This window comes from Morus notabilis, unplaced genomic scaffold, assembly GCF_000414095.1.
Source record: "Morus notabilis unplaced genomic scaffold, ASM41409v2 Scaffold437, whole genome shotgun sequence".
In the NCBI taxonomy this organism is placed as follows: domain Eukaryota; kingdom Viridiplantae; phylum Streptophyta; class Magnoliopsida; order Rosales; family Moraceae; genus Morus; species Morus notabilis.
In genome coordinates, this window is record NW_010363915.1 from 674078 (window position 1) to 684451 (window position 10374).

At 33.9% G+C, this 10374-nt stretch overlaps 1 long non-coding RNA gene across 1 annotated transcript; it reads right to left on the minus strand.

The window, feature by feature from the left end:
• Positions 1-8813: 8813 nt before the first annotated feature.
• Positions 8814-9255, minus strand: LOC112092924. Its single transcript, XR_002902821.1, has 3 exons — positions 9145-9255; positions 8958-9042; positions 8814-8871 (listed from the first exon to the last, which is right to left on the minus strand). It is a non-coding gene; the product is annotated as an uncharacterized LOC112092924 (long non-coding RNA).
• Positions 9256-10374: the final 1119 nt, after the last annotated feature.

A 10374-nucleotide genomic window follows, 5' to 3' on the forward strand; every position in this document is an offset into this window, starting at 1 on the left:
CTCATTGTTAAGAACATAAAGAATAACCTCAGGAGGATCTAAAGGAGCGCGAGGAACCAGTGCGGAAGATGTACCTATAGAGATAGAAGAAGGCAAAACTGGAGGCTCGAAAGTGCCTCCAAAGTGGCTTGAATTTTATGGGCCGGGCCGGGCCGGCCCACGAATTTTGTAAGTTGGGCCGGACCGGCCCATATAAGAATTATCTCGGCCCAGCCCACATCACAGGCTAATTTTACGTGGGCTAGGCTGAGCCGTGCCGTGGGCCACGATGGACTGTGCCATAGGCCTTGAATGGGCAAGGTCTATCTTGGCCAATCATGGATTTACATGGGCTAGCCCATCTAAGCATACAATTTTCAGTTTTTATTTTTATATTTGAATTTTTAAACAAGTTAACAAATATAAAAGTTTGAATAGTCAATGGAAATATGAAAATGAATATTTTATTTACGATTGCCTCATTAAATAAAAACCTTTCTAAGGAAAACCCAGTAAGACAAAACCTTAGTAAGGAAAAAAACGTACAATTAAAATAATTATACATAAGATGTTTACAAAATTACTAAAAAAAAAAGAAGATATTATGGGCCTAGATAAGAAGATATTATGGGCCTAGATGGGTCGGGCTAGGCTGGCGCATTATGGGCTTAGACGGGCATGACCCAAGCCCAGCCTGGCCCATGATTTTTCATGGGCCGTGCCGGGCCAACTCATGAGCCGATATATGTTGGCCCAACCCAGCTCACCAATATTTATGGGCTGGGCCGTGTCTTAAACAGTGACGGGCCGTACCAACCCGACCCCTCACTATGTCAGGATGGGTCTGGGCCGGCCCACGGGCATCGGCCCATTGTTGCATTTCTAACATATTTAATAGCAAATCAATTAAATAAACATGAGATCCAAGTCTACGAAGATAAACATGAGATCCAAGTCTACGAAGGATAGGAAAAGGAGCAATGGTTTGGGCATGTAACTTTTTAATAACATCTTTTGGTTAACGCTCAGGATTGATCCGAACCATGACATAATCACCTTCATTAAATTCTTTGTTGCCTACAATGTGCGTCAGTAGCAGGTTTATATTTATCATTTCTCAAAATAATTTTTTTGTCTAATCTCAGCATGCAAATTATGGACGTGATCAATAAAAACTTGGGCATAATCAGAAGGACAGTAATTAATAGGCAAAGGAATAAGGTCAATTGGATGGCGTGGGAAGGGGCCATAGACAATCTCAAAAGGGCTTTTACCTATGGATCTATTCACAGAATTATTATAGGCAAACTCAGAGGCAAAATTAGATCCCAATTCCCAGATTTTTCTTTAACTAAGCATCCAAGCAAATCACCTAAACTATGAGCTTATCATTTTATGTTCAATAAAAATTCCATGATTATTTATGGGTGAAAAGCAAATCAGTTTATGGGTGAAAAGCAAAAGAGTACTATTGAGAATGATGTCCTAAAAGTATGAGATATAGTAGGATATTTATTAATTATTTAATAAAATAGTTTATTCATCATTTTACGTGCATATATTTATGAATATCAATGAAAATTCCATGATTATTTATGCGACCTTAAACATTGTATATAAGTGTTATATGCGAGAGGATAATGCTTAAGGATAATAATAAAAAATAATGTTCGTAATAAATTTAATTAAAGTTTCGAATCTTTAATGAAAAACATTACTAATACATGTCATTCCCATTTAGATTAGAACGGTGTTATCCGCACTGTTAATATGGTGAGATATTGAATGAGTGTATTAGGCATAATGAGATTATGTGGAACAAAGACACAGATACAATAAGAATTTCTGATAATTTTTGTTAAGTATAGAAATTTTGATTGAGTCTACCGATGGTCATATATAGAATGATCTTAATCCTGAGTTCTTAGCAGACTCCTATTTATGGATTTGTATCTTTTGATTTACTCAGAACGGATTCTGAGATCTTGAATCTTATTCCTTATATTTTGGAGACATGATGAAGTAGGTAGCTGGGAATGTCATTATACGAGATATAATCCATTCCTTCTTGAAAAAGAAGTAGATAATTAATTCCCTTGCAGTGTTGATTCGGTACTTGGATTAGTAAGAGCGCTCTGATTCATGAATATGTTTTATGAATCACTGTCCATTAAAAAATGAATGATACTAAAGGATAAAGATGTAATTAGAGAAGTTAACAGATTTTACCTAGCTTAAATTGTGAATTATTTATGAATGATTGATCTTTATGCAATGACTATATCAAATGGACACTTCACAGTTTAAAATTAGTTTATGTCTATAATTATGAGAGTGCAATTCTAAGTTTATAGTGGAGTAACTATTGAAATCAATAGAATCAATTAATTAATTGAAGTGTTTGATTAATTATGAATTTTATTGAAACTCGAAATTATAGGTCTATGAGTCCCCGTATCGTCCTTGTAATTCCATAAGACACAAAGGGCATAATGGAAATTTAAGAATTATGGAATTCTAAAATAAAACACTCAAGGATAATTAATTGAGAATTAATTATAAATTAAATAATGTGATTATTTAAATTTAAATTTGAATTTTGGATCACTTATGCGAAGGTGTTCACATAGTGTAAACACACAACACTGTGTGAATCCTTTTGAGATTCAAATTGTTTGCTCTCATAGTTATCCAATTAACTTATTTGATAAGTTATTCAATTTGAAATTCAATTGATTTAAGTTTAACTTAAATTGAAATTTAAATTTGAGTCAAAAAATTGGACTGCAGGGTAAATGAGAAGTTTTTCCTCCTCCCTTATCTGTAATTGCAGCCTACCACAGGGATAAAATCCTTTAACGTGGCTGGCCATACTAGGATAAGGAGTGAGAGATTTTGTTCCAAATTTAAATGGGAGATAATTGATAAGCTTTATCTTGGAGATAAAGATTAGACCCATTCTGATAGTTTGACTACTACTATATAAATAAGAGATTATAGAAAATTTTGAGACACAATTTTTCTCTCTTAAAAATTAATAGTGGCCAAATATTTTTAGAGTGGGAAGGAAAAATTTTCTCCAAAAATTTCACGTCGTGTATGTGTTGGTGTTTGTAGAAAATTTGAGTGTTTTATTGCTAATCCTATTTTGTCTCAGGTGTGCCCACACACACTTCTTTGTAGATTCTAGGAATTGACGTGGAAGACTTTAGTTTTCTAAACTAGCTTTGGAGCAAGGAACGTTTGAGGTCAAAGAACTCAAGATATTATCCTAATCGGCTGCTAGGTATAATTTCTAATCGAGTTCTTAATAAATAAATTAACGTAATTAATTTATTCGTACATAAATTAATATATTCTATAGAGTATCTCAAAAGTTTTATGAAAATTTTTGTTATACACGATCCGCTATTCACACGCTTCCGCATCCAAGATCGTTTCGGAAACCAACAAGTACTTTAAAGTAGTGCCAATAAATTTCCAGAGAATCTTCTAAAAATAACTAACAAACTTGACATCCCTGTCAGACACAATGGTTGTTTGAAGGCCATGTAGCTTAACAATCTCCTTAAAGAATAATTTAGCAACATGCGAAGCATCAGTGCTTTTAGAACAAGGGATAAAGTGCGCCATTTTGGATAACCTATTGATGGCAACAAAAATGAAATCATGACCTCTAGCAATTTTTGGTAATCCTAAGACAAAATCCATGCTAAGATCACACCAAGGAGTATGTGGCACAAGAAGTGGAGTGTACAAATTAGTGTTTGCTGGTTCCCGAATCGAATTCGGGTGCGGAAGCGTGGGGATGGAAACAGCAGATCATGTATAACAAAAATTTTCATAAAACTTTTGACATACTCTATAGATTATATTAATTTATGCACGAATAAATTAATCACATTAATTTACATCATTCAAGGATCAACCGAAAAATACGTGGAAGCCGACTCGGATGATAACTTGAATTTCTTTGACCACGAACAGTCCTTGCTCCAAGCTTTGTGTTTAGAATACCAACGTCTTCCACGTCAATTCCTTGATTTCATGTAGACGTGTGTGTGGGCACACGTGAGACAAAATAGGTTTCTGAAACACTCGAATTTCCATAAAGACCAACGCATGCACGATGTGGAATTTTTGGAGAAAAATTTTGCTCTCTATTTTTCACTCTATGAGAAATTCGGCCACACAAACTTAGGGATGAATATTTGTTAAAAATTGTCACTACAATTTTCTATCTTTCTCATATTTAAAGAGAAGAAGTCAAACTTCAAAATAGAATCAAATCCTTATCTCTAATTTTGAATTTGGAACAAAAAATCCCTTCCTCTTATCCACTTGGTGGCTGGCCACACTCCTAGGGTTTATCCCTATGTGTGGCGCCAATCTCGGATAGGGAAGGAAGAGATTTTATCCTTTATCTAGTAGTCCAATTTTAATTCAGATTCAAATTCGAATTTAAGTCAAATTTAAATTAATTTGAATTCTAAATTGAACAACTTATCAAATAAGTTTAAATGGAAAAATCTAGATATGTTCAAATTCAAATTTAAATAATCACATTATTTAAATAATAAAATTCTCAATTAATTATTTTTCGAGTATTTAATTTTAGAATTCCGTAATTCCAAAATTCCCATTTTGCCCTTTGTGTCTGGTAGAATTACAAGGACGACGCGGGGACATATGGACCTATAATCCCGAGCTCCAATAAAATTAATAATTAATTAAACACTTTAATTAATTAATTAATTCTATTAATTCCAATAGTTACTCCACTATAAACTTGGAATTGAACTCTCGAAATTACAGACATTGATTACTTCTAAATTGCGAAGTGTCTATTTGATATAGTCATTACATATAGATCAATCCTCCATAAATAATTCATAATTAGAGTCAGGTAGAATCCGTTAACCTCTCTAATTATATCTGCATCCTTGAGTACTATTGATTCTCTAATGGATAGTGATTCATAAAACACATTCATGAACCAGAGCGCTCTTACTAATCCAAGTACCGAATCAACACTCAAGAGAATTATTTATCTGCTTCTTTCTCAAGAAGGAATGGATTCCATTTCGTATAATAACATTCCCAGCTACCTATTTCATTATGTCTCCAAAATACAAGGAATAGGATTCAGGGTCTCGGAATCCGTACCGAGTAAATCAAAAGACATAAATCCATAAATAGGAGTTTGTTAAGAACTCAAGATTAAGATCATCCTATATATGACCATCGGTAGACTCAATTAGAATTTCTATGCTTAACAGAAATTATTAGAAATTCATATTGTGTCTGCGTCCATGTTCCACATAATCTCATTATGCGAAATACACTCATTCAATATCTCGCCATATTAATAGTGCGGATAACACCGTTCCATTCTAAATGGGAATGACATGTATTAATAATGTTTTAATTAAAGATTCTGAACTTTAATTAAATTCATTATGAACAATTACTTTTGATGATTATCCTTAAACATTATCCTCTCGTATACAACACTTATATACCATGTTTAAGGTTACATAAATAATCAAGGAATTTTATTTGATATTCATAAAATATTCATAAATATATGCACATAAAATGATGAATAAACTATTTTATTAAATAAATAATAAATATCCTTTTACATCTCATGCTTCTAGGACACTATTCCCAACAGTGTTTTGTTTACCGGTGGCTTGGGAAGCACGTGGCGATTCTGGCGGTGGGCAGAGACGAAGCGACTGAGATGTAGGAGATAGTGTCGAAGCACGAAAAGATTTTGGTGTCGATGACTGGTCGGAGGCATAGGGTTGTGGTCGACAGAGGATTCTGAGGTGAACGGAATGGGGCCCCTACTAATGGCGGTGTAGCAGTAGAGATGGAGCGCAACGATGGGACAAGTTGCGGCTATTTTACCTCAATCAAGGCGGTTCTCGGTGAGTGAGGGGCGGAGAGTTGGGGGCTCTGAGAAACGGACGATGATGATCATTTTTGTGAGGGCGGTGATGACAGATTCGACGGTGAGTAGCAGTGGCGGGTGAAGCGTGAAGGCACGGTAGAGGCATATGGATCAGCTCTGTGTGAAATTTCTCTCTTTTATTTAGAAATTTTTTTTTTAGAAACTTGCAGGAAACAATTTTTTTTTTTCAAGAACACCAACTTCAAATTCAAACGTGAAGGCAGAGGATTCAAACGAAGCTCTAATACCAACTTGATGTAGGACATAATAGGAAAAACAAAGAGAAGAAGAAGAAAGAGGAGAAGAGAGAAAGAAAAGAATTAAGGTAAAAGAAAAGGATAATTTAGAGAGAGAAAGAGAAGAAGTTAAGAGAGATGAAATCTGAATAATTGTATTATCAATCAATAAGTTTTGAAAACCAATGAACAATACTACAATTTTCTACAATATTTTATTTTATAGAGTAGAAGTCAAACTCTTAGAAGAGTCTAATCATTATCTTCAAGACAAAACTTGTTAATTATCTCCCACTTCAAATTTGATTTTGAAACAAAATCCACTCTCTCCCTTATCCTATATGGCCGGCCACCACAGGGGAATTCCTCCCTGTGGTAGGCGCAATTTTGCAGATAAAAAGTATGGCAAAATTTATCCTGCAGTCCAATTTTAACTTAAATTCAAATTGAAATTTTAATTCAAACTTAAATCAATTTGAATTTCAAATTGGACAACTTATCAAATAAGTTAATTGGATAATAATGGAGAGCAAGCAATTTGAATCCTAAAGGGATTCACACTGTACTGTGCGTTCACACTATGGGAACACCTTCACATGTGTGTTTCAAAATTCAAATTTAAACTTAAACTTAAATAATCACATTAGTTAATTTATAATTAATTTTCAATTAATATCCTTACGCGTTTTATTTTAGAGTTCCATAATTCTAAAATTCTCATTTTGCACTTAGTGTCTTGTAGAATTAGAAGGACGACGCGGGGACTCTTGTACCTATAATTTCGAGTTCAAATGAAATTAATAATTAGTTAAACTCTTTAGTTAATTCTATAAATTCTAAAAGTTACTCCACTATAAACTTAGAATTGCACTCTCGTAATTATAGACATAAATTACTTCTAAACTATGAAGTGTCCATTTGATATTGTTATTGCATATAGATCAATCCTCTATAAATAATTCATAATTACAGCTAGGTGAAATCCATTAACCTCTCTAATTACATCTTTATCATTGAGTACCATTGATTCTCTAATAGATAGTGATTCATAAAAGACATTCATGAATCGGAGTGCTCTTACTGGTCTAAGTACCGAACCAACCATCAAGAGAATTATTTATTTACTTCATTCTCAAGAAGGAATGGATTTCATCTCGTATAATAACATTCCTGACTACTTACTTCATCATGTCTCCAAAATATAAGGAATAGGACTCAGGATCTCAGAACCTGTACCGAGTAAATCAAAAGACACAGATCCATAAATACGAGTCTGCTAAGAACTCAGGACTAAGATCATTCTATATATGACCATCGGTAGACTCAATTAGAATTTCTATACTTAACGAAAATTATCAGAAATTCATAGTGTCTGTGTCCTTGTTCTACATAATCTCATTATGCGTAATACACTCATTCAATATCTTACTATAGTAACAGTAAGGATAACACCATTCCATTCTAAAAGGGAATGATCTGTATTAGTAATATTTTAATTAAAGATTCTGAACTTTAATTAAATTCATTACGAATATCATTTTGATTATTATCCTTAAATATTATCCTCTCGCATATAACTCTTATATACAATATTTAAGATCATATAAATAATCATTAAATTTTTATTATCATTTATAAAATATTCATTAATATATGCACAAAAATAATAAATAAATTTATTTATTAAATAAATAATAAATATCATATTATTTTAAAGTTTCTGCGACATCATTCTTAACAATATGTGTCCAAGGGTTTTGGCTTTCTGACCCAAAATTCTTCTTCTGAATCGTCTTGGTCGTGTTGATGTAGAGAATCTTGATCGTCTTTGACCGTTATCATTACCTTTCTAAGATTGCGCGTAAAAAGCGCTTTGATGCTCTGAATTTGGTCTCTTCAGATGCCCTCCTAGAATGACTGATGGGCACTTTCGTGCCCTCTTTCTCAATTCTCCAAACCTTCCTACTAACTGTGAATGCTCGAAAGTAGGGGTGTTCGGCGGTTAAAAACCGTCAGTTTTGGTCGGTTCGGTGGCCGAACCGACCATGTCAGTTTTTAAAAACCGAGAACCGAAACCGAACCGTAAAATTACAATTCGGTTCGGTTAACTGAATTTTTGATTTTCGGTTGGTTTCGGTCGGTTTTTGGTTTTGGTAATCTGGATGGTGACTATCAGTTAACTATTAGGTTACCCACATATTTTGTTGCCTGTATGCAAGCATGTAATCACAATAAATGAATACAAAGCACAACATCTAAATTTTCAGTTGACCAAAAATTGTGAAAAAATGTAAAACATTCCTTGTATGCAAGCATGTAATCACAATAAATGAATACAAAGCACAACATCCAAATTTTCAGTTGACCAAAAATTGTGAAAAAATGTAAAACATTCCTTATATGCAAGCATGTAATCACAATAAATGAATACAAAGCACAACATCCAAATTGATAATACCACAAACACAAAATATCCAAATCCAATGTCCAAAATCTAAAGTACAAACTAGAAATTTGAAAGTTACAACAAACAATACTAATGTTCAAAGTGTAAAAAACATTAAATTGGCATAAGAAATTAAGAAGTCCAAAGCATAATTAAAAAGCATAGTGAAGTTCATTTCCAATTTCTCATAAACCTCCTATTCCCCTTCATCCGAATCCAAATCCAAATCCATTATATCTTCATATGTATCGCTACAATAGAAAATTAGAATTAAGTAAATGAAATTGAATAGATAATGAGAAAAAAGAAGAAATAGATATAATTCTAATTATCTTACTTGGGTCTTTTAGAAGATTCCGCATCATTTACTTGAGCGATTCCGTCCTTTGAACACGTTGGAGTAGAAACAACCTCACCATCATCTACAAGAAAATTATAAATTAATTTACATATGTCATGAAATGAATAAAAAAGATATAATTATATCAAGTATGTGTAGTATGTACAATCATGATTAGCATTACCTGAGACAGCATGATAGCAATCTGTAAAAGATTCAACCTCATCCATATATTGCCTAAGAACCACGGGTTCATATTCTTCATCATTCGCGTTCAACCAACTTTTTAAGCAAATAAGTGCTTCGACCATCCTAGGAGCCAATGAACTCCTAAAAGGATCAAGACTACGACGATCGGTAGAAAAAGCTGATTCAGATGCAACCATCGAAACCGGAACTGCAAGCACATTTCTAGCAATTTGGGATAAGACCTTATACCTAGGAGCATTTACATTCCACCAACCTAGGATGTCAAAACTGTCATCCACTAGCTCTTCGCATTGCTCAGATAAATACTTATCCACATCATTCTTCTGCACATTTGCACCATTCCCACTCATCTTTTGCTTTCTAAACATGGCCTCTATCTCATCATCAATAACCGGCATTGAGGCGGGCTCACTAGATGCCGTAATTGTTGAACGACTTGAATTACAACTAGAATAAGTTTCTACTGAGTGAGCTGACCTTGTATTTCTAAATCGAGGTTTGGCCAACTGTGATAATTGCGGTTGCTTAAGCAAAGGTGGAGGAGGAGCCCGATCATGATATTCCTTATACAATCTACGCAATGTGTCCTCAACCCCTTTTAACAACGTGACAGATGTCGAATCATTGTAGATACACTTGAAGGCAAGAGCAAGATAATCCAACTTATATCTTGGATCAAGAACCAAGCGAAGAAACATCATGTGATTCATTTTCTCGACATTTCCCCAATACTTATCAAATTTTTTATTCATCATCGTTGCCATTTCATTCAACATAGGATCATCACACTCCTCTAACTTAATTAACTCTCGTTTAACATCACATATATCTTTGAAATAGAAGTTTGAAGTGACATAATATGAACTACTAAACTTCTTCGTCAAAGTGTAAAACTTACCTAAGAACCTCAAAAAAACCCATGCATTGTCCCAATCCGTCTCATTTGGTAGACCCTCAATCTTTTTGTCTTTTATAACTTCATCAAAGTAAGCACAATAGTTTTGATCCAAAAGCAACCTCTCAAAAATGGGGACAAACTTGAAAGAAGTCTCCAACATTAGGTAGGTAGAGTTTCACCTCGTCTTCACATCCAAACACAATAGGGCAGTTGAGTTGATGTTTTCTTCCTTCATGCACTCCTTAAACTTCTTGAGGCGTTGAGGTGAGGACCTCACATACCTAACTGCATTGCGGATGCTTGCAA